The 23552-nt window shown below is 38.5% G+C and overlaps 1 long non-coding RNA gene across 2 annotated transcripts; it reads right to left on the reverse strand.

Moving 5' to 3' along the window:
- Positions 1 to 2267: 2267 nt before the first annotated feature.
- LOC141543244 (uncharacterized) lies at positions 2268 to 19418 on the reverse strand. 2 transcript variants are annotated; one of them, XR_012482393.1, is made up of 6 exons: positions 19032 to 19323; positions 17416 to 17560; positions 11830 to 12090; positions 8878 to 9080; positions 4954 to 5006; positions 2268 to 3069 (listed from the first exon to the last, which is right to left on the reverse strand). It is a non-coding gene; the product is annotated as an uncharacterized LOC141543244 (long non-coding RNA). The 2 variants fall into 2 exon arrangements; XR_012482392.1 differs by lacking the exon at positions 19032 to 19323 and adding an exon at positions 19330 to 19418 and having other exon boundaries at positions 2269 to 3069.
- Positions 19419 to 23552: the final 4134 nt, after the last annotated feature.

Genomic DNA, 23552 nt, shown 5'->3' on the forward strand with positions numbered 1-23552 from the left:
GAGTCAGATGTGTCTAGATAGTGGACAGGTAAAAGCTTTAGTTTTCCAAATTCTTGCAGCCTCTCTCTTATCTGTAGAGACAGAGAATACTACTACACCGAGCGTAGAGCTCTAACAATAATGCAGGCCTGAAGTGGCTTGGATGTCCACTGCAAAATAGGAAAAGAAAAAAAGTCTTTCCAGAGTTCCGGATTCAAAGTTCTGTTCGGTACCCAAATTATGTCTAGTTTTTGAGGACTTTTGTCAGGGAACCAAATGATGAGGTATATACCTAATGATGAGGTCTATACCTCAATAAAATTAGGCTTAATTGAGGTCTAGTGGCAGGATTGGGGTACAGGGAGTCAAATGGAGCTCCCCTGCAACCCCTTTGGATTCAGCACAAGGATACAAAGTTAAATGAGGTCTAGCGGCGGCGAGAGTCCCCTGTAAATGAATTTACAGGCCCGAAAACCTAGACTGATAAAAAGAGGTTTATTGCAGGGTTTGGAAGTAAGGTTAAAGTCTGGTTAGTAAAAGGCATTAGATAGAGGAAGAAATACACCAAAAGTGGCGGACAGAGAGTCTGTGATGCAAAGCATGGTTGCTGGCATCTTTCATCTCTCCGCCAAGGGATGATTCCACCTTGGCTCTTTTATTTGCTTCAAGAAGCCTAGGGCAGTGCCAAATTCTTGGCATGCTTTTCAGATAAGAAGAAACAGTTTTGGGGAAATCTGAGCAGATAGTGGGGGGTTGAGAAAAATTCAAGCCAGCTCAAATCCAGTGGGGGCAGGGTACAAGTCCAAACTGGCTCAGATACGTATCTTTCCCCTTGGAATACAAAAGGGTGGTTTTGACTAGATCTTGAAATCAAAGGTCAGTCCCAAAGGAAGTTGTAGATCAGAAAAGGAATCTTAAAGGGGGCTACGCCTGCATCATTTTCTTTTAACAAACTATAGTTTCCTTCCTTTTTTCTTTTAATTAGATCTATTTTTGCTTTTTCTTTGTCTGAGATTATGATTGCTACCCCTGCTTTTTTTTTTAAACTTCAGTTGAAGCCTAAGCCTCTTAACCTATACTCTGTGTGTGTGTGTGTGTGTGTGTATATATATATGTATATATATATATATATATATATATACATATATATATACACACACACACACACACACACATATATATATCTGTGCTTCAAATGTAGGATTCTGGCTTTTTATCCAGTCTACTATCCATTTCCATTTTATGGGTGAGTTCAGAGGGATGTTTTGACAGGCTCAGAAAACATCATGTCAGCTAAAGATCCACACATACACTCTGATTTGTGGATGCGTAAAGAAGAATGACCAAAGCCTGTTAGTTTAACTTCACACCCACTGGAGCCATCCTCAGTCTCAATGTAACTCTACTGGTAAAAGGCATCACCTTCAGGTTTATTTACAGTCAACTTCTGTTCAAACAACTTTAAAATGAAAGCAACCACAAGTGAATCATGGAGAGTATGGCTCAGAGCAGTTGGAGGGAAGACTGATATCTTGAGACTACTTGAGAATCACTAATGATACAAATGCCATGGTTTGCAAAGGAACCACACACGGCCCAGAGCCAACATGCTTGGCGTTCGGTCTTTCATTCCTAATGTCTGCCACAAAGGAGACAACCATCTGATGCTTGTGGATTTGTTGGTTGGGGGCTTTCTGATTTTAAATTCATCTCTAAGTTGTCTGCATATTCATATTGACTCATGTTTTTGGACTTCTTTAAACCATTCAGCATTTTAAATGATGTAAGAACTATTTTCCATACTCCCTCCTACCACCCTGTTTTCCCCAACCACAATTTGTGACTCTAAGGGTAGAAATCATATTTTGCCTTGATGGAATATAAGCTCCATGAGGACAATCAACTAATTAATTTTTCTCTTGGCCACCACAGCACTTGTACAGTGCCTTTACAAAGCAAACACCTGATTACACTTGTTAAAGAGAAAGACAGTACCTATATCTATACAGAAAATTTAACAGAGCCCAAGTCTAAGAACAGGGACAACGAACTGGTCTGGGAATGAAAGTGGGGATGGTGGGTACAAGGTAGAGCCAACATGGGAGAATGCAGGCTTCCAGAGGTATTAACTAACTCTTACCAGGCTAGTCAAAATTTATCTCCATTGTCATCTTTAATAGGCACCTAATTAGCAAGTATCTATTAAACATTAAACACCTTTTGTGTACCAGATACTTGGCTACATGATAAGGATATAAGGACAAAAAGAAAACAGTCACCATTTTTAAGGTTTTTTTACCTTCTATTGGCAGGATATGAAAATTACATCCAAATAGACTAAGGAATAAAGTAACATTATTTAAATGCTTACTGTATGCTAACTCACTGTACAGTGTGGTAGAATGTAAACAGAAAATCCAGTTTACTGTTCTCTAGGAGCTTATAGTCTTAAATAGGGGACACAGCATATATAGGAATTTTTAAGTGAAATATCCCATGGTTCTTACAAAAACACATTGTAATACAACTCTTGTAGTAATATGTATTACTTTATTTAATTTTTAGGCAATTGGGGTTAAATGACTTGCTCAGGGTCACACAGCTAGAAGGGTTAAGTGTGTGAAACTGACTGAATTCAGGTCCTCCTAAATTCAGGGTCAGTGCTCTACCCACTGCTCCATCTAGCTGCCCCTTGAGTTTTTAAATTTTTTTGTCATTGAATTTTTTTTAAATGTTTTTGAAACTGTTATTGAGTTTTATTAATTAAATGGTTTCTTAATTTAAAATATATTTTTAGTTTATATTAATATTTCTGGTAATGAAATTCTCTCTGATCCTAACATTGATATAGTCTTTGGGGACAAGGACTTTGGTGGTCCAAACATTTCTCTTGTGGATCTTCAGGAGTGATGGTGCCTGAGGAGGAGGGGGCTTTAGTCCTTTGGAGTCTACAGGTCTTACTTCGGTGGATGATGAAAGTGCTATCTTGGCTGGAAACTTGTAGGAAGAGACATTCCCAGGTCTCTTGGCCTTATTTGTCCATCGATGCTAGTGTTTTGATTGTTAGTTTTGTTGTCGGGATGGATAGCTCTATTAATATAATAAAATTTCTAGGTTAATCCAAGGAAAATACTGAGGGGGATTATCAATTGTGAGAGAACTTAGGAAAGTTATCTTGGAAGGAGGTGGGATTTGACATAAATCAGGAAGAGATCTCGGGATTCCAAGAGTTTTAAATGAGAAGGGAGATCCCAGGTTATTTTTGCCTTCTGAATCTAATTCTTCCTGTGCAACAAGAAATTCGGTTCTGCACACATATATTGTATCTAGGATATACTATAACATTTTTAACATGTATGGGAATGTCTACCATCTAGGGGAGGGGGTGGAGGGAAGGAGGAGAAAATTCAAAACAGAAAGAGGTGCAAGGGATAATGTAAAAAATTACCCATACATATATACTGTCAAAAAAATGTTATAATTATAAAATTAATAAAATAAATAAATTAATTAATTTTTTAAAAAGACCAAAACAAACAAACAAACCCAACAAAAACAAAAACAACAACAACAAAAAAAAAGTCTGGCATATAATAAAGGCATAGTGAATGATTAAAATAAATAAATAAATAAGAAGGGAGAACACTGGAGAGCTTGGAAAAAAGCCTATTCCAAGGGTTAGAGTTAAGGTTTAGAGTTGGGTTGGGAAGATAACATAGATTGGTGTCATGTAGAGAGAATGGGTGTCTGCAGTGTTAAAATTAGTCTAGAATATGAGGTTGCAGTCAGATCATAAGATAGTTTTAGAGCTAAACTGAGCAGTTGCTATCATTCTGATGAAGGAGCAAAGGGAAGATAGTATAAAGAGAGCTGTGGGATGACTTGGTGAGACTTTCTGGGCAATTGAGATAGCAAAAGGCAGAAGTAAGTGGGGAGAAGAAAGGATGAAGATGATAAGGGGCAAACGTGGAAACCAGCATGAATAGGCCCCCTTATTATAGCAATGTATAGGGAGAGTCCAAGAACAAGAGCTGATGCGGAAAGAGGCAAAATAAGAATTACCAAGAAGCACAGATAGAAGAAGGTACCTGGCTTTTCTCCTTTTCAGAGGTGAAGGATTATGGATGCGAATTTTAGTTGTAATGATAGACTCCCAAAGCTAGTTAATTTTCAAGAAATTTCTCCTTGCCTTATTTGTTTTTCATATCCAAGAACAGCTTTTGTGAAGGTGTTGGAGATGATTAAATAGGGAGATGATAAAAAACCAAATATATACAATTCTTAAAAAGTAAGTCCTGATATCTTCAAAACTGGTGTAAAGGGAGCTAAAGGAACATTACATTGAGATTTATGACAAGGTTGGTATCTTCCTTCAAGTCTCAGCTATAGTTCTTCCTACCTTGTTCAGAAGTCTTTTAATTGTGTCCCTCAACCTGTCCCCCCTCCCCCATGCTAGAGCCTTGCCATCCATGTGTGTTCTGCATTTTGGAAGGATATATGTGTGTATATGTGTGTGTGTGTGTGTGTGTGTGTGTGATTTTTTCATTTTTCTCTTTTCCTCTCTCTCTCTCTCTCTCTCTCTCTCTCTCTCTCTCTCTCTCTCTCTCTCTCTCTCTCTATATATATATATATATATATATATATATATATATATATATATGTAATTTTTGCATTTTTCTCTTTCCCTCTCACCCTTCCTTCCTTCCTTCTTCCTTCCCTTTCTCTCTCCTTTCCTCTCTCTGTTTATCCCTCCTCCTTCTCTCCTTTTCTGCCCTCCCCTGTCTCAGTCTCTCTTTCTGTCTCTGACTCCCTCTTGCATTTCTTCACCTTGTTTCTTCTTAGTCTGTAAATACTCAGTTTAGCACCAAGTACACAGCAGAGACTTAATAACTGACCTAAGATGGCATTGGATGACCGATTAGAGGGAATTAGATAGTGAAAGAGAGTGAGGGTAAAAAGACCAAACTACTCAACTGTGTTTCCTTTTTTGTCCTCTTCTTGGGAACCGGAGGTATTGTCTCTTGGAGCTGAAATGAAAACAAAACCAGAAGTGAGAGTGGGTAAGAGAATGGATAGCAACATATTGATAGTGTCCTGGGTGAACTTTGGTGGATAATCACTGAAAAACTATGTTGAATGGTAAAATGAAAACAATAACAAAACTGGAGTGGAAGGAATATTTGTTAGCTATGTGACACAGATCAAGTCACTTATCTTGCCTCAGTTTCCTCAAATGTAAAAAGGGAATAATAATGATATGTATCTCCCAAAATCAGTGAGGAACAAATGAGTCATCATATGTAAAGTTCTACTAACCTTAAAGTATGAAATATATGTTAATTCTATTATTATAATAACTATTGTAATATTGTTATTAGAGAACCCACTTAAACAAAATACTACAAAAAGAAAACCTAATAGAGAATGTGAAGGAAAAGAAAGCAATAAAGTCACGCCATTGCAAGGATTGAATCCTGTGGAACAAAAGGAAGAGAAGCTTGAGGAGAAAAGGAGGAAATTCGGTAATGGAACAGGAGTGGAGAATTGTAATAGTAAGTTGACAAGTGATCTTCCTCCTAATGTCCTAATCATTTGGGCTACAAGGGAATATATGACAGTGCCTACTCTCACAGAGCTCACAGTCTAATGGAAGTATGCAACAAATGGGGTACATACAAAAAAGATGCAGTAGAAATTGAACAAGGGATGACATGATGGTATACTTAGAGAACCCCAAAGACTCTGCTAAAAAGCTATTAGAAATAATTCAGAATTTTAGCAAAGTCGCAGGATACAAAATAAATCCACATAAATCCTCAGGATTTTTATACATTACCAACACAATCCAACAGCAAGAGATACAAAGAGAAATTCCATTCAAAATAAAGGACGATAGTATCAAATATTTGGGAATATATCTACCAAAGGAGAGTCAGGAATTATATGAGCAAAATTACAAAACACTTGCCACAAAAATAAAGTCAGATTTAAATCATTGGAAAGACATTCAGTATTCTTGGATAGGCCGAGCGAATATAATAAAGATGACAATACTCCCCAAACTAATCTATTATTTAGGTGCTATACCAATCAGACTCCAAGAAACTATTTTAATGACCTAGAAAAAATAACAACAAAATTCATATGGAAGAATAAAAGGTCGAAGAGAATTGCAAGGGAACTAATGAAAAAAAAGTCAGAGGAAGGTGGTCTAAGTGTACCTGATTTAAAGCTATATTATAAAGCAACAGTCACCAAAACCATTTGGTATTGGCTAAGAAATAGACTAGTTGATCAGTGGCATAGGTTAGGTTCACAGGGCAAGATAGTGAATAAAAATAGCAATCTAATCTTTGACAAACCCAAAGATCCCAAATTTTGGGATAAGAATTCATTATTTGACAAAAACTGCTGGGAAAACTGGAAATTAGTATGGCAGAAACTAGGCATGGACCCACATTTAACACCACATACTAAGATACGATCAAAATGGGTCCAAGATTTAGGTATAAAGAATGAAATCATAAATAAATTGGAGGAACATGGGATGGTTTACCTCTCAGACTTGTGGAGGAGGAAGGAGTTTGTGTCCAAGGGAGAACTAGAGATCATTATTGCTCACAAAATAGAACATTTTGATTACACCAAATTAAAAAGTTTCTGCACAAACAAAACTAATGCAAACAAGATTAGAAGGGAAGTAACAAATTGGGAAAAAATTTTTACAGTTAAAGGTTCTGATAAAGGCCTCATCTCCAAAATATACAGAGAATTGACTTTAATTTATAAGAAATCAAGCCATTCTCCAATTGATAAATGGTCAAAGGATATGAACAGACAATTTTCAGATGATGAAATTAAAACTATTTCCACTCATATGAAAGAGTGTTCCAAACCACTATTGATCAGAGAAATGCAAATTAAGACAACTCTGAGGTATCATTACACACCTGTCAGATTGGCTAAGATGACAGGAACAAATAACGATGAATGTTGGAGGGGCTGTGGGAAAACTGGGACACTGATGCATTGTTGGTGGAGTTGTGAAAGAATCCAACCATTCTGGAGAGCAATCTGGAATTATGCCCAAAAAGTTATCAAAATGTGCATACCCTTTGATCCAGCAGTGCTACTACTAGGCTTATATCCCAAAGAAATACTACAGAAGGGAAAGGGACCTGTATGTGCCAAAATGTTTGTGGCAGCCCTTTTCATAGTGGCTAGAAGCTGGAAGATGAATGGATGTCCATCAATTGGAGAATGGTTGGGTAAATTATGGTATATGAATGTTATGGAATATTATTGTTCTGTAAGAAATGACCAACAGGAGGAATACAGAGAGGCTTGGAGAGACTTACATCAACTGATGCTGATTGAAACGAGCAGAACTAGGAGATCATTATTCACTTCAACAATGATACTGTATGAGGATGTATGCTGATGGAAGTGGTTATCTTCAACATAGAGAAGAGCTAATCCAATTCCAACTGATCAATGATGGACAGAATCAGCTACACCCAGAAAAGGAATACTGGGAAATGAGTGTAAACTGAGAGCATTGTTGTTTTTTGTTTTGTTTTGTTTTTGTTTCTCTTCCCAGATTATTTTTACCTTGCAAATACAATCCTTCCTTTGCAACAACAACAACAACAACAACAAAATTCGGTTCTGCACATATATATTGTACCTAGGATATACTATAAGATATTTAATATGTATGGGAATGCCTGCCATCTACGGGAGAGGGTGGAGGGAAGGAGGGGAAAAACTCGGAACAGAAGGGAGTACAAGGGATAATGTTGTTAAAAAAAAAAAAAATACCTATGCATATGTACTGTCAAAGAAAATGTTATAATTATAAAAATTAATTTAAAAAAAACATCCTCAATTAAATAAAAAAAAAAAGAAAGAAATTCAAGGTAATCTTGGAGGGGAAGGCCCTAGCAGCTGAGGTGATTGGTAAAGAAAGGCCTCCTGCTGAAGGTAAGATTTGGGATGAGTCTTGGGGCAATTCAGAGAAGCTAAGAAGAGGCGAGGAAGCAAAGCATTCAAGACATGGGGGACAGTCAGGCGAGTATTATGTGAAGAAAGGCAAGTAGGCCACGACAGCTGGATCAAAAAGGAAATAAGAGAGGGAGAAAGAAAAGGAAAGACAAAAAAAGGAAAGAGGAAATAAAAAATGAAGGAAAGAAAGGAGCTAGGGAGGGACAAAGAAAAATGAGAGGGAAAGAAAGGAGGAAGGGAGGAAAAGGAATAGGGTCTTAAATGTCCAGTTTTGTCAGTACTGTGCTAGGCACAGTTCAGCTACAAATATTATCTTCAATATTCTCTTTTAAACAGTAGAAGCTTGAAAAAAGGGGCTGATTATGGAAGGATTGGGATGTTTTTTAATCCTAGAAACAACAAAATTCTGAAATTCACTCAATGGAAGTCAGAGCTTGTTTAGGGAAATAACTTTGGAAGCCCCTCAGGGGAGGACAGATTAAAGTGTGAACAAAGGGTATAGTGGTGCTCCTCCTTGGCAATTAGATGAAACCCTTCTCAAAATCAAATTTTGAGGTGAACAAAAACAATATTTAGATATAAGGAGTTAATAACGCTTAAATTGTTGGAAGGATCCTTAGAAGCCAAGTCAGTCATTTTGCTTTTGAGGAAATTGTGGCCCCCAGACCTACTTTGCTTGACCACTCAGTCATCACAGCCAGGATCTGAAGGCAAGTACTGGAACCACCAAAGCCATCCCTTTTCCTATTTGACTATAATGGTATTTTTATCAATATAATCAAACTCAATAAATTTGTCAATAAAACTCAACAAATGAAAAAATCTGGGGGAAAAAAAGGACATCTAGATTGAATTCATACTGAAAATCCTCTAAGCTTTGTGTGGGAAAATTACCTTGCGATTCTGTGTCCTCTTGGGTGATTTTGACGGTTTTTTTTGTTTGGGGTCCACAGATGCCATGTACTGTGGATCGTTCCCAAGAAACTGGAGGATGGAGCTTACAACTTGTTCATATGTCATATTGTGGATCTGAGCCGCGTAGGGATAAACTGGGCGCGTTCTAATAGCAGTCTTGTTATTTGAGGGTCTTGGAACATCTGCATGGGAAGAAATAGATCAATTAATCAATCGACCAAGAATCAGCAAGGTCTGTGTTGGGGGCAATGTGCCAGGTACAGCGATGGACAAGAGCTCTGGATATGAAAGAGTCCCTGCCTTTGAGGAGCTTACAATTCTCTCTGGGGCACTGACATACACTTCTCAAAGTATGTGCAAAAAGGAGTCCTAAGTAACATAGGAAGTCTGGGGTAGGGGGTAAGCATGGTGATTTGGTTGAGTTCCAAAGTCAGCCAGAAATTTCTTTATTGAAGTGAGTGAAAGAAAGAGCATTACATAGGGAAGAGCAAAAAGGGTCAGTATGGCTGGTCAGTTGAGAGTGGGAAGGGGAGTGATTATATTCAGGAAGGAATCAGGTTGGGAAGAGATTAAAATGCCAACAAGAGGAGTTCATAAGTGATTTGGGGCAGTAAAGAACTCTAGATTATTGTTTAGCAGGGCAATGATGCAGTCAGACTCATGCATTAGGAAAGTCACATTGGCAGCTATGTGGAAGATGGATTGGAGAAAGAAGAGACTGAAAAATAGGAAGAGATGGGAATAGTCTGATTAAGAGGTGACGATCCCTTGATTTAGCATCAGGTTCTGTGATCTTGATAGTGTGTCAAGAAGAGTTTGCTTAAATGCCTACTATGTGATCAGCTAAATGCTTTGAGCCGGAGTTAACAAATGAAAGCACAAGATAATCCCTGTCTTTGAGGAGCTCATAATTTAAATAGGAAAAAAAATTATACACAAACAAGTTATAAATAGGTTAAGTAAGGAAAAACTAAAAAAGTGAAGGCAATAAAAATAAGCCTTCCTGTGGGAGGTGGGATTTTAGGGACACTGGAAGAAAACCAAAAGAGGGAATTCTGAAAATGAATGACAGCCAGTGAAAATGCCTGGTCTGGAGTTGGAGTCTCTTGAAGGAGGAACTACAAAGAAGCCAAAGACAGTGAATCAAAAAGTAGGTGGAGAAGCTGGAAGGTGCAAGATGATTGGAAAGGTAGGAGGTGCTAGGCCATGAAAGGCTTTGAACACCAATCAAAGGGTTTTGTACTGGATGCTGAAGGTAATCAGAAGCTACTGGAGTTTACTGATAAGGGAATTTAGGAGAATGAGTGAGTTTCTTAGGAAAGATAAGATCTGTTCAGATGTGAAAAATTTGAGAAGAAAAAAAAAAAAAAAAAAAAAAGGATCAAATAGTTACTGATCACATCTGCGGAATTGGGTTCGGAAGTCTCTAGATATAGACCATAGAAGAAGGAACTGAATCCCAATCCAGAAGATTATTTCTTCTCGTAATAAAATCTAACCACTTAAACTTTACTTGTGTCTTTATGTCATCTTCTCCTTACTAGATTCAGGTCTTTGAGAGCAGAGAAGGAAGATGATTTCTGTAAAGGATTTAGTACAATATCTGGCCCTTAAAAAAGCTTGTTTCTGGGGCAGCTAGATGATGTAGTGGATAGACCACTGGCCCTAAATTCAGGAATACCCGAGTTCAAATATTACCTCAAACTAGCTGTATGACTCTGGGCAAGACCCTTTACCCCAATTGCCTTGACAAAAACAAAAGTAAAAACAAAAACAATCCCCCCAAAAAGAACAAAGAAACAAAATAAGCTCTTTTTCCTGATGTTGAGTGAAGACAGCAAAACCAGGAAAACATTGTACACAGTAATAACAAGATTATTACCATATTATATATATATATATATATATATATATACATATATATATATATATATATATATATATATATATATACACACACACATATATATATATAACTACGTCCATCAGTTGTGAAGGATTTAGTTCTTTTCAGCAATGTGCTGATGCAAGACAATTCCAATAGACTTTGAATGGAAAATGCTATCTGCATGCAGAGGGAGGACCATGGAGATTGAACGCAGATCAAAGCATACTGTTTTCACCTTTTTTCTGGTTGATTTGCTTTTTCTTTCTCATGTTTTTTTTCTCTTTTAGTCTGATGATTCTTGCACAACATGACATATATGGAAATATATTTAAAAGGATTGTACATGTATTATCAGATTGCTTGCTGACTTGATAAGGAGATCATAAGGAAAGGAGGGAGAAAAAAGATTTGGAACATAAAATCTTACAAAAATGAATGTTGAAAACTACCTTTATCTGTATTTGGAAAAATAAAATACTATCGAGGGGGGAAAGTCCCTCAAAAAAAAAAAAAAAAAAAAAAAAAAAAAAAGAAAGAAAAGAAATGCTTGTTCCCTTGCTTTCTCATTTGTAACTCATTGAAAAATTTCTTCAGGACCATTGACAGTACCCCAAATATACTAACTATGTATTTTTCAAGGGTCAAGAATTCATAAAGAAGCCTTGATGGATGGATGGATGGCTTGTTTTATACATGTGGACACAGAACTGAATTGAGGAGCCTGAAGTCACAGAAGTTATAGAGTAAAGACTGAAACCCTTGTTTTCCAACTGATAATCAGCCATCAGAGCCCTCGAGCCTCTATTTCAAGTATGTCATCCAGGGGCAGGGGTAGGTGAAGGAAGAACTGAGTCAGAACTCAAACTTCTATGAATTCATTCCCAACTTGGATCTTCTCTGACTTTAGATCTGTGGTTCAACTATATATTCTCCTGTCACTGAATGGATTATAAGGTTCAAGGAATCAATGAAAAATCAGAAAGCATTACTAAAATGTGGGGATCTTATTGAATGGCTTCCAGGATTGGGCTTTAGAATTTTACCTTGTGATTGGCTGGCATTTTGTGCAACTCTGGGGTCCCGTCTCCAAGTCCTTCCTGAGGAGTTGACTGGTGGCATCTTAGGTCTCAAAAGTGCTGGATCCTTTTCTTGGCATTGAAAATGGAGCTGGCTGGTCGGCTGAGGCCTGTTGTGAAAGCTGCCTGGATGATTGCTGGTCATGATTGCCTCTGGGTGTGGATGCTGGGGGATTTGTTTTTGTTTTTTCCTAGGATTAATGTACCAATTTGTCAAATTGGCTTCACCTGAATTGGAAGGAAATTTTAAAATCAGTATTTCCTTTTCAATTCAATGGCTATACTTTTGCATAAAGAAACACCTGAAAAAAAGAAAATATGTTCATCACACCAGTCTAAATAGTTGGAAGTTTCTTTTTCTGATTATCTTTACCACCTCTTCTGAGTTAGTTACTGGTGCTCCTGGTGCAGCCTCCTGCTTCAATTTTTAGCTTCTTGAGGCAGACTGATCATATTCAAGGTCTTTCTTGCCACTTTGCTACCTGGTAAAGAACGCTGCATGTAGCAAGTACATCATCTACTTCAAGAGTTGTTTTGTCCAATGAAATCAAATTGAGTGATCAGGGCAGACTCTTTGGTCATTTAAAAAAGACTTATGTGAGAACTATTTTGAGCACTTAATCAACTGAATAATTATATATTTCTTATTTTTACATATATATTTATTATATATATATATGTATATATATATATATTTCATTAACTTACATTTTACCTCAATAATATTGATAAAGATCAGATTGTTTGCTGTCTTGGTAAGGATATCTTATTCATATATATATGTGTGTATATATATTTCATTAACTTATAATTATTTATATGCATATATATCAGATTATTTGCTATCTTGATAACAAGATGATAAAGGGAGGAAAAAAATTTGGAACATAAAATCTTTCAAAAATGAAGGTTGTTGAAAACTACCTTTACCTGTATTTGGAAAAATAAAATACTATTGAGGGGGAAAGTCCCTTAAAAAAAAGAAAGAAAAATAATGCTTGTTCTCTTTCCTTCTATCATCTTCAGAAATTTTAACATTTAAAAATGTCTTCAGGACCATTGACAGAACCCCAAATTTACTAAGTGTATATTTTTCAAGGGGTAAAAATTCACATATATGTATATATGCATATATATAATTGAGATTAAAATTGTAAGTTAATGAAAAATTGAAAATTATACCAATCAATAATTGAAGTAATAATGCAGAAGCTATAATGAAGAAGTAATGATAATGATTATTAAAAGTAATGAAGAAAGGGCAACTAAGTGGCACAGTGGATAGAGCACTAGCCCTGAGGTCAGGAGGACCTGAGTTCAAATTTGACCTCAGACACTTAACACTTCCTGGCTGTGTGACCCTGGACAAGTCACTTAACCCCAATTGCCTCAACAAAAAAAAAAAAAAGAAAAGAAAAGAAAAGAAGAAAGAAGAAGAAATAATAACTATAACTAGCATGTATCCCGAGGAGGCATTTAAGCCTCTAAAAATTATCTCATCTGATCCTCCTAACAGCCCTGGGATATAGTTGTTATTCTCATGTGATGCTGAAAGTGAGGGAAGCAAAAATTAAAATTCCTGCCAAAAGACACCCAGCTAGGGTCTGAGGTGGGATCTGAATTCAGAGCTTTCTGACCCCATACCCAGAACTTTATGTGCTAAGTCCCAGCTGCCTCCTTTATGCCCATGGTTTCCCTTCTTAGTCAGTCCACTTCCACAGCTCTTCAACAATGCCCCATGTCCTCCTTATCAGCAGAAATCCACAAATACTCATTTCAGAGAAAATCCATTAGGAGCTCTGTCCTCTTGCCTACTCCAGGTAGCAGATTGCCTATGAAACTTCCCCCTCTCTTGACTGCTTTCTTAGTCTCTGAGGAAGAGAAGCTCCATCTTCTGTTCCAGGAAAACATCTCTCCTTTCTGTTCTATAATCCCACCACTGACATGTGGGCCCAGTGGATAAAACACTGGACCTGGAACAAAGAAGAACTAAGAGAAATCTGACCAGGGATATTTGTTTACTACATTGTGACTATGTGCAACTCACTTTACTTTGATTAGTCTCAATTTCCTCATCTGTAAAATGGGATCATAATAACACCTACCTGGTAGGATTGTTATAAACTGTGCAACATTTGTAAAGCATTTGGAAGAGTGCCTAGCATACAGTGGTCTCTTTATAAATGCTTATTCCTTTTCATTCCCCCATCCCCATAACATCCTTATGACTATGAAGGGAGAAAGTCTTATATGGCCCTTGTTACAGAAAAGAAAACTGAGGTTTCTTCAAGGTTTCACAGCTAGGAAAAAACAAGGTCAGGATGAAAATCCATAACTTTTGAGTCTATCTTCAGTACCATTTACACAAAAATGGTGTAATGGCCTCAGAAACAGGGGCTCCTGCTACTTTTGAGTTATTGTCTAGGGCTTCTCAAATGACCATTGATTGCTCCAGCCAAATTGATTCTATAGCTATCTAACAGAAATATGGATCCATATAACAAGACCCATTGGATCAATGAAACACTTACCGGGTAAGGAGAACCTTTTTTTCTGGAGAGCTTTGCTGAGGTGAATCTTGAGATATATTGAAGGAGAGCAGAACGCAACTTCTCTAAATCCGGATGTAGAGAAACTGTCAGTGATTCGAGATGTGGCCTGAGGCCCACTTACATGGAGGCCAGCAGAGAGAGCAGGAATTCTGGGATTTCTTCTCATCTGTGGAGTTTACACTTTGAGGAACAATGGAATGTGTGAACTTACTGACTTTGTTGTGCAACTAACTGTGTTAGACCCTCAGGAAGTAAGTTTCTTTCTCCCTGCCCTTTTTAATCACAATTGATTTGATTTGTCAACTCTTTCTAAGTATACAAGTTGTCTCTCTCTCTCCCTTTTAATTTTTTGTTTTCTCTTTCATTAATCTGCTTAACTGATGGACATGATTTTTCCTTCATAGCTGTTTTTCTTTAGTTACCAGCGGCTTGTATACATCCCATTTCCTTCATTTAGGGAGCATTCCAAGACCTTGAATTGAGAGAAAACCTTGGGGATGAACCTCTAGAGTAGAATGATGTGGATGGTGAAGGGCCTTGAAATAGGACCATGTCTCAAGGCCAGGTATAAGAACTGGGGTTCTTTTTCCTTAGAGGAGAGAAAATTGAATGTGGTTTATTCATTATCTTCAAACAATGGAAGAGGAAAGCTCAAAAATTAAGATGTGGAATTTGCATAGAGGAATATTACAATTCCAAAAAAAAGGAAAGCTATTTTTTAGAAAGATTCAAAATACGTAAGAGCTCCTGAAATCCATTATGAGGCATTGGGCTCCCCTTCACTGGGGGAAATCAATCTGAACTTGGAAAGCTATTTGTGAGATAAACATTGGGAGGCTACTTTTTATGCACGGATCATTTAGACTAAGTGGGCCCAAGACCCATTGAAGCTCAGATATTCTATGATATTGAAAATTGAGTAAACCAACACAGTTTTTGTATAATTGAACATGTTTAACCTATAACAAACAGCCTATTGTTTCAGTGAGAAGGAGGAAGAGTGATAGGGAAATTTGGAACTCAGACTTTTTTTTACAATGAATATTAAAAATTGGCTTTACATGTCTTTACATATTTAAAAAAAAAAAAAAAAGGAATGGGAATAGACCTTTTTCTCTTGGAACTCCAAGGACAAGATGTGAATTCTTTAGCAAGGTGTCAACCTCCAGGACCAATCCTGAATTGTTCAATCACATTGTATTTCTGTTCTTCTGCCAAGTTGTGAACTCCTGGGACCTGTTCATCTTAGCTCCTAGTCCTTATGGCAATTTTGTGGCTCTGACTTGGAGTGTCAAGTAACAATAGCAGATAAATTTCTACAGTTTTCACCTCTCGAGTGCGAGAGTTCTCACATCTGCGCCTTCACCCACTGACTGCTCATTTCTTCCCATTCTGAGACACAAAGTATTGATAAGTAGCTCATGTTTACCTGTAGTGCTGCAGAGAGAGTATAATCACCATTCCTTATATTCCCACTTCCTCTTTCTCATCCCATCCTTATTCTTTCAGTTGTTTGACTTTTGTTGAGATTGTCTTTTCATGGCGAGATCTCTTGGAGGGGAATGAAACAATAAATGAACACTTCATTTCAGGATCTGTGTGATTTCCGAGATCATGTTTTACATGGTGTTATGAGAGAGGGAGATTGGGAAAGGGGCACAAGATTTGACCCAGCAGGAATAGAAGGCTTTTTTGCAAGGTGTCTTACTTCTTTTTCCCCTCTTCTTTCTCTTCTCTTCTCTTTTTTTTTTTTTTTTTTTTTTTTTTTTTTTTTTTTTGCTGAGGCAATTGGGGTTAAGTGACTAGCCCAGGGTCACACAGTTAGGAAATGTTAAGTGTCTGAGGGAAGGTTTGAACTTAGGTCATCCTCATTTCAGGGCTGGTGCTCTATCCAACCATCTAGCTGCTCCTTTACTGAAATTTGTGTTTATTATACCATATAGGACCAAACAGAACAAGTCCAAGCCAGCCCTTCACATTGTTGGAGACCTTCATCATGCTTCACCCAGGTCTCTTCTTCTCTAGACTCATTAGACCTGATTCCTTCAGCTGGTCCCTGATTCAAAGCTCTTCACAATTATTGTTGATCTCTTCCAACAGTCTCCAGCTTATTAATATCCTTGCAAAAGTCAATACATAATTTTAGGTAAGCTTTTATGAGGGAAGAACAATGGGGTACAATACCTTGAAGTAGTTTCTGAATTGTTAGAATGGGAAATGGGAAAAACATTTGAAAAAGGAAAATAGAATAGAGAATACTAACATTTCTGTATGTTTTACTCTGGGATAGACAGGTGGCTATGTGACTCTAAATATTTACTAGCTGTTTGACCCCAATCAAATCACTTAAAGCCTATTAGCTTGAGTTACTTCATGGTTCAAACCAGTATAATAATACCAGTTCCTTCCCTGAACCAATATGAGACTGATAAAAGTTAGTGTTTATTGAGTACTTTACAAAGCAAAAGACCTTCTATAAATATTAGCTTTGCTCTTAACTACTGATCATTACTTAGGGATTGTGTGTTATCATCTTTATCCTAATGGATAAACTGGATGTAATCATGAAAATAGTCTTGTCTGAAACATTCCATATACTGTACATGTTTTACTAGAAAAAGGGAATCAAGCTGGCAGCTCTTTGGAGCTGTCTTCTTCAGTGAGATGATTGGTTTTCCTTCTAAGCACAGTCACATAATGTAGTAAACAAGCTCCACCTGCATGGGGTTAAGTACGATTCAGTTGGAAGGTGGTTGCTGATTTTATTAGTTAGCACAATAGCTGCTCAAGTATTACTTGAAATAGGCAGCTTCTACTATGTCTCTAAACTACCAGATTCTCTGTCACTGCAGGTATGCAATTCTGTCATTTCACCATATCATGCTCTGCATATTGATTTCATCATACAACTCGAGAAATAAAATGAACCGAGATAATGTAGGATTAAAAAAAAAAAAAGAATCCATTGAAAATCCCCAAGAATTGTGGGGTAGAATTTTACCTATGGATTGAGCATTATCTTCTGTAACTCGTCCCCAGAAGCTCGCAGGAAGAACTGAAGGCTGAAGTGTTCGGATTTCTTCCTTATTCTGTTTATCTTTTGCCAAGTACCACAGAATAAAATTCTCCATCAGGTCAAATGTCTTCTGTAAATTTAAAACCCCTATTTTAATTCTAAAAGATTCTTAACAGGTTGTCAAGCTTGGTACATTTAGAGAGACAGAAAGCACAAGAAATAGGCAATTCATGCCTTGATTGGGATATATAGTCCCTGCATATAAGTCCCTGGGGAAGACAGCTGTTCCAACACAACTCTTAACAGTTCCCAGGTTTCACTCTCTCTTAGACTCTACCTAACAGGTTGTAACTCTCTTGCTGTCTTTATCTTGTCTCCTGGTTTACTATTACTTTGCTTCATATTGCAACCTTCAGGCTTAATTTTACATTTCTTGATTTTTTAAACTTTTTAACTTTCTTACCTGATACAGTGTTCTAGAGAGGACCAGTAGATAACATGTATTTGAATGGAATTGAAAGATAAGGATCGACCCTTTGGGGATTTTAAATAGAGTTAAGTGGAGAAGTCGAGAACATGTAATCAATTTCATTCTTTGCACTAGAGTTTAAGTGAAGATAGAACCAAAACAGTTGTCGAGACAGATGCTTTTTAAGCTTGAATTCCCTTTCCCTATGATCCTGGATCTATTTGTGGAAGCTTGTACTCCCAGCTAGGAAATGAGAATCTTTTGGACTAAATGTTCTTTCTATACCATCTGAGTAAATACTACTTTCTAAAAATCTAATAGTTCTTTTGGCTAATTAATGTTGTCTAGCCTTCGTTGGAAGCTGATGCCATGACTTGCAAGTGAATTGGATTTAAATGAGTCAGGGCTGTGCAAAGTCACCAGCCTTTCTCTTCCAGAACCCTCTGGGTCCAATGGCCAGATATAAAGCAAGATGACTGGAAATAGTCCCTGATGCAGTGGGAGACCTTAGCCTTTTAATGCTAAGGTCTTTCCCAGATGTCAGTTTTACTAAGGCAATGCTCAATTAGTGATGAAGGCCAAGTAAGAATGAAACAGAGAACTGCCTCTTTCACCGGTTGTTACATCACACATTAGAGCCCCAATCTGAATCGGAGCTGGAAGAGTGATCTCAAGAACTATGTTATGTTGAATGTAACCCCAAATCCTTCATTATTTTGTTAAATTATTATTTAACAAAATGAATGGATGTCAGAAAATTCTGTAAATTGATAGAAAAAAGATAATCAAAATGGTCACTAATTGATAACCTCCATTTCCCTAAAATTCTATTTGCCATCCATCTCAGCCCCCAAAGATGGATGATCCGACATTTTAAATTCCCCCTACATGAAGGATGACATTCATTTCCCCAGTCGCAATCCTCTGCCCTTACATGTCTCCTTGCACTTCATTCCTCTCAACCCAGTGTTTGTCTTCTTCATATTCTCTAACCCTATGCCATCCTCCCTCTCAACCATTCCAACTTCATTTTTCTGGCCTCTCTCTATAGGCTGAACTCTAATGTAACTCAATGCCCTTGTACGTTAATCTGTACTCTCATTTTCCTTACCCCTGTCCTTCTACCACTCACCTGGTGGGTCTCAGACAAACATCATCCTCAGATATCCTTGAGTCTTACTCCTTAGCTTCAGAACATTCTTGCATAAAATCATCTCTCTTAGCCAAATACATAGACCAAGAATCAAAGTCTTGTCACCCGCACTAGGCCCTCAGTGCTACATTATTCTCTTATTTGGTTCTTTCAATGCCCTCCAGCAGGGGCAGGGAACCTTTTTTCTGCTAAGGGCCATTTGGTTATTTATACCATCATTCCTAGGCCATGAAAAATTATCAATTTATAGAACTCAAGGAGTGTGAGATTGTTGTACCTGACTTTCAGCTCATCATAGTCTAGGGTTGCCTTAGCAAATGATTTCCTGGGCCTTATAGAGCCCACAGGGCCGGAAGTTCCTCACCCTTGGCCTAGAGGAGTGTGTTTTTGAAACCTGCTCTAACACCACCTGTGCCCTATCCAGAGAAAATAGATGGTATCCATCCAGAACTCTGTGATCTCCCTTACTCCATACAGCTGATCTCAGAAATTTCACTATGCTCTATCTCTCCATCCAGAAAAATCCCTCTCCTTGTGCCTGTTTATCCCTACTTTTCTCCTATACTAGTACAACTAATACTATCCCAGATTACACCCTCCATCTTTGTCTGGGTATATGATAGAGAACCAAACTTGAGTACTTCTTGTAGACCCCAGGCATTTCACTGCCATTCACCCAGAACAAATCTGGGCCCTGCTGAAAGAGCTCAGAGGAAACCAAAAGAAATCAGAAATCAGGAGACATTTTCTGGTCTATTGGTCATCCCTCTGGTCTATTGGTCTATTAGCTCAATCCCTCTGCCAATGTAGCAGATCAATGCAGACAAATATATTTTTCTCAACGAGAGCACCTTCTCATAGTATGCAGAGGAAAGGGAGGAACTAAATATTCTCTAGGTCTTGAGTATTTTCAAAATGCATCATCTTACTTCAATCCCCAGAAACCTTAGGAAATAGAAAACATAGTATTATCCCCAGTTTACAAGGGGGAACAGAAAGCTACTAAGAGGCAGGTCCAGCTCTCAAGCAAAGGCCAATCTTCTCTTCAGCAAGAGCAGTTTGGTTAGCAGTTGGTGTGTTCCGTGGGCTCCTGAAATAAGCAAGGATTTCTCCCTCCCAAGTGGATCCGTTTCTATCTAATAGAAATTACTCAATTATTTGTTAACTGATACACCTCGGATCATTATAGATAGACAGAAAATTAGAGATATAAATGGCAAGTAGAGAGAATGGTGGATAGATGGATGTAGAGGTAGAGAGACTGATATACTAGAGCTAGATGATAGACTGATAGATTATAGAGAGTTGGTGCTAGGCCAGTGGAGAAGAAGGAAAAGAAGAGGAAGGAGGAAGAGGAGGAGGAGAAGAAGAAAGAGAAGGAGAGGAAGAGGAGAAGTAGGAGAGAAAGAGGAGGAGGAGAAGGATAAAAAGAGGAAGAGGAGAAGAAGAAGATTATGATGAAGATAGATATAAAGGATAGCTCTTGATACACCTGATAGATTGAGAGAATACAGATAGTTAAAGATAGATAGCATAGACAACTCTCTCAACTGTTCCTAGTTGCTAAATGTGATTTTCATTATTCATTAACTGATGATTGTAATTAATCACTAGTCACTGGTAATGGTAATTTGTTTCTGATACAGAAGCCCGGTCCTTAGGAGATGTCCCTGGCTCCCTCTGCAATCAGTGTCACTAATTCAGCAGGTGACAGGATAATCACTGCCCTGGGATAGGGGCGCTCAGGGAGCCAGCCCCAATAACTGTCCCCCCCCATTGCCCTGACTGCTCCTCAGGAACAGACAGCAGTGTCCTCTGCTGTCTTGAGGTCACGGACAGGGACCAAGCAGGGTGGAGCTTCTTCCATGACTGAAGAGGAGGAGGAGAGGGTTCTGGCTTGGAACCTCAGGTGCTGCCTTCGGGGAAGGTATGGACAGAATGGATGGAGAACAGACCTGCAGTTTCTCTGATATAATGACCCACTGGTCAGGAGCTCTCTCTCTACAAGCCATCTACACCCAGAGAGAGGACTGTGGGAACAGAGTATGGATCATAACAACATTCTCACTCTTTTTGTTGTTCATTTGCAGTTTGTTTTCTTACTTATTTTCTTTCCTTTTTAAAGATCTGATCTTTCTTGTGCAACAAAATAATTGTATAAATATGTTTACATATGTCAGATTTAACATATATTTTAACATATATTTAACATTAAAAAAAGAATACAAATTGATGCCTCTGGGGTAAAAAAAAGAGTGGGGGACTTGAGAGAGGCCGGTGGGCCCTGAAATGTCAAGTGGCTCTCCAGCTGTGTTGTAAGAAGAGGCTCTTCCTGGGTCTTCCTGCCTCCCAGATTGGCTCTCTAGTTCCCTGGCTATGGTGTCTTATCACCCGACTATTCTGTAAGTACCACAAGGGAAGTCTTATCCAGATGTGTATCTTAGGGATGTCTACCATGACACTGCTCATTCAGTGGATACTTTATATGTGTCTGACCTTGCTCCATCTGAGCTAAGCATATTTCTGTGCAGGGAGAGCTCGTGATACCAGTTCCCAATCTCAGGTTCTAGTCCTTCCCCTCATAATGGGAACCTAAAAAGCTTGTTTACTTCTGCCCAGGAGTCCCTGGGGTCAGGAATTCAGGAATTCAAGTCAGTGACGACTTAACCTAGTGCCCTGCACACTGAAGGTGCTTCATAAAGGCATATTGTAATTAATGATATCAATTTGATAGCCCCTTCTCATTAGAGAGAGAAAGATACCCTTTGTCTCAGACTGGGGGATGAGCTGCTGCTCCAGCTCCTCCAGTCTCTGTCAAATGTCACTTATTCTCTGCTTTCCAATGGAATTTGGGAGCTGGGTTGGGTCTGAAGAAACTTCCTATGGGAGAATGGTCCTCATTGAGGCAGTGTGGTGCAGTGGATAGAGCACTGGGTTTGGATTCAACACTATCTGACTTTGAATCCTGCCTTAGATACTTACCAGCGGTTTCACTCTGGGCAAGCCACTTCATGGGTCTCTCCTTCATCTTTCTCACAAGTAGAAATGAGAGGCCTGAATAGTTTTGATAGCCTGAAAACCAGAGCTTTCTTCAGGGAGACGACTGATTCCTCCACTAGAGCTCTGCAGGTATCCTTTAATAAGCACTTATCAGGAATGGGCTGGGATCCTTTGGAGGTAAATGGGGAACTAAATGGCAATAGAGAATTCATGTTACAGAGCTAACATGAATATGTATACAATCTCGCTCTTTTTCCCCACCTCCATCCCTTTTCGTTTTTCTCTTTCTAGAGACATTTCTTTTCTTTCTGTCTGTTTCTCTTTCTCTGTTTCTCTGTGTGTTTCTTTGCCTCTCTGTGTCTCTGTTTCTCTTTCTTTCTTTGTCTCTGTCTCTTTGTCTGTTTTTCCATCTTTCTCCACCTGTCTTTTTCTCCCCCCATCAGTCTGTTTTTCTGTCTCTGTTCTGTCTCTCTTTCTCTCTGTCTCTGTGTGTGTGTCTCCCCCCCTCCCTCTCTCTCTCTCTCTCTCTCACACACACACACACACACATAGGCTTTTTCCTCTTTCCCTACTCCCAAGAGCCAGTATGGATGGCTTTGTTTCAGGAGTGCTCTTGGGATAGGAAGGCCTGGCTTGGAGGACATCCTGCCTCTAGCTCATACAGACATTTCTGTGCTTTAAGCAACTCTCATATTGCAAGTTGTAGAGAAGCTGCCAGTTTGCATTGGTAGAAAGTTCTTTCTTTTCTGGCTGTCCCCTCCATCACTGATATCCCAGGCCTAGCCTCCATCACCATTCTTTGCCAAAGGAAAAAAAGCTTTAAACATCCTATTTCCTCAGGAGCAGATTCTGTAATCCAACTGAAGTAAATCTTTGTCTTCCTGAAGATGACACTATGAAGGCACAGGGCTTCTGAGATCCAGAAATAGGGTATGAGGAGCAAGAGACATAGAGGCATTTGGGGGTAAGCACATTAACTGTTACTCACTCTTTGCCTCAGTTCCCCTCATCTTCTCCCTCCTAGCCAAACCCCACAAGTTTTCCTATAAAAATGCCAGCTCACCTGCTCCCTTTCCTCCCTGCCCAGCCCATCTCTATGTTACTTCTCTTGTGAATTTATGGGTGTGCACAGGTGGGTGCATCTCATTCTTAATCACAGGAGGGCAAAGGGAATGTTTCATAGAACCTACTGCCAAGCTCCCTCTATTTCTGAAGGTCCACAGAGGCTGCCACCTGTGCCTGCACCACTTAAGAAATTTAGGAAAGGAAGCAGTTTTAGAAGAAATGTGCCAGGGCCTGGGTTCAGGAAAAGCACTGAGTCAAGCCCAGGAGGGATAGGGTCATGGTTTGCCCCTTCCATATCTCAGAGGACCAAGGGCTTTCAAGGACAGTTCTTGATTGGAATTGATTGAGAAGGCAGAATGGGAAAGGAGTAACTGCATTAGATTTTCTTCAATTAAATTTTTTCAGCCAATGAAAAGTTACCTTTTCTACCTTTCA

Source organism: Sminthopsis crassicaudata, chromosome 5, assembly GCF_048593235.1.
Source record: "Sminthopsis crassicaudata isolate SCR6 chromosome 5, ASM4859323v1, whole genome shotgun sequence".
Taxonomy (NCBI): Eukaryota; Metazoa; Chordata; class Mammalia; order Dasyuromorphia; family Dasyuridae; genus Sminthopsis; species Sminthopsis crassicaudata.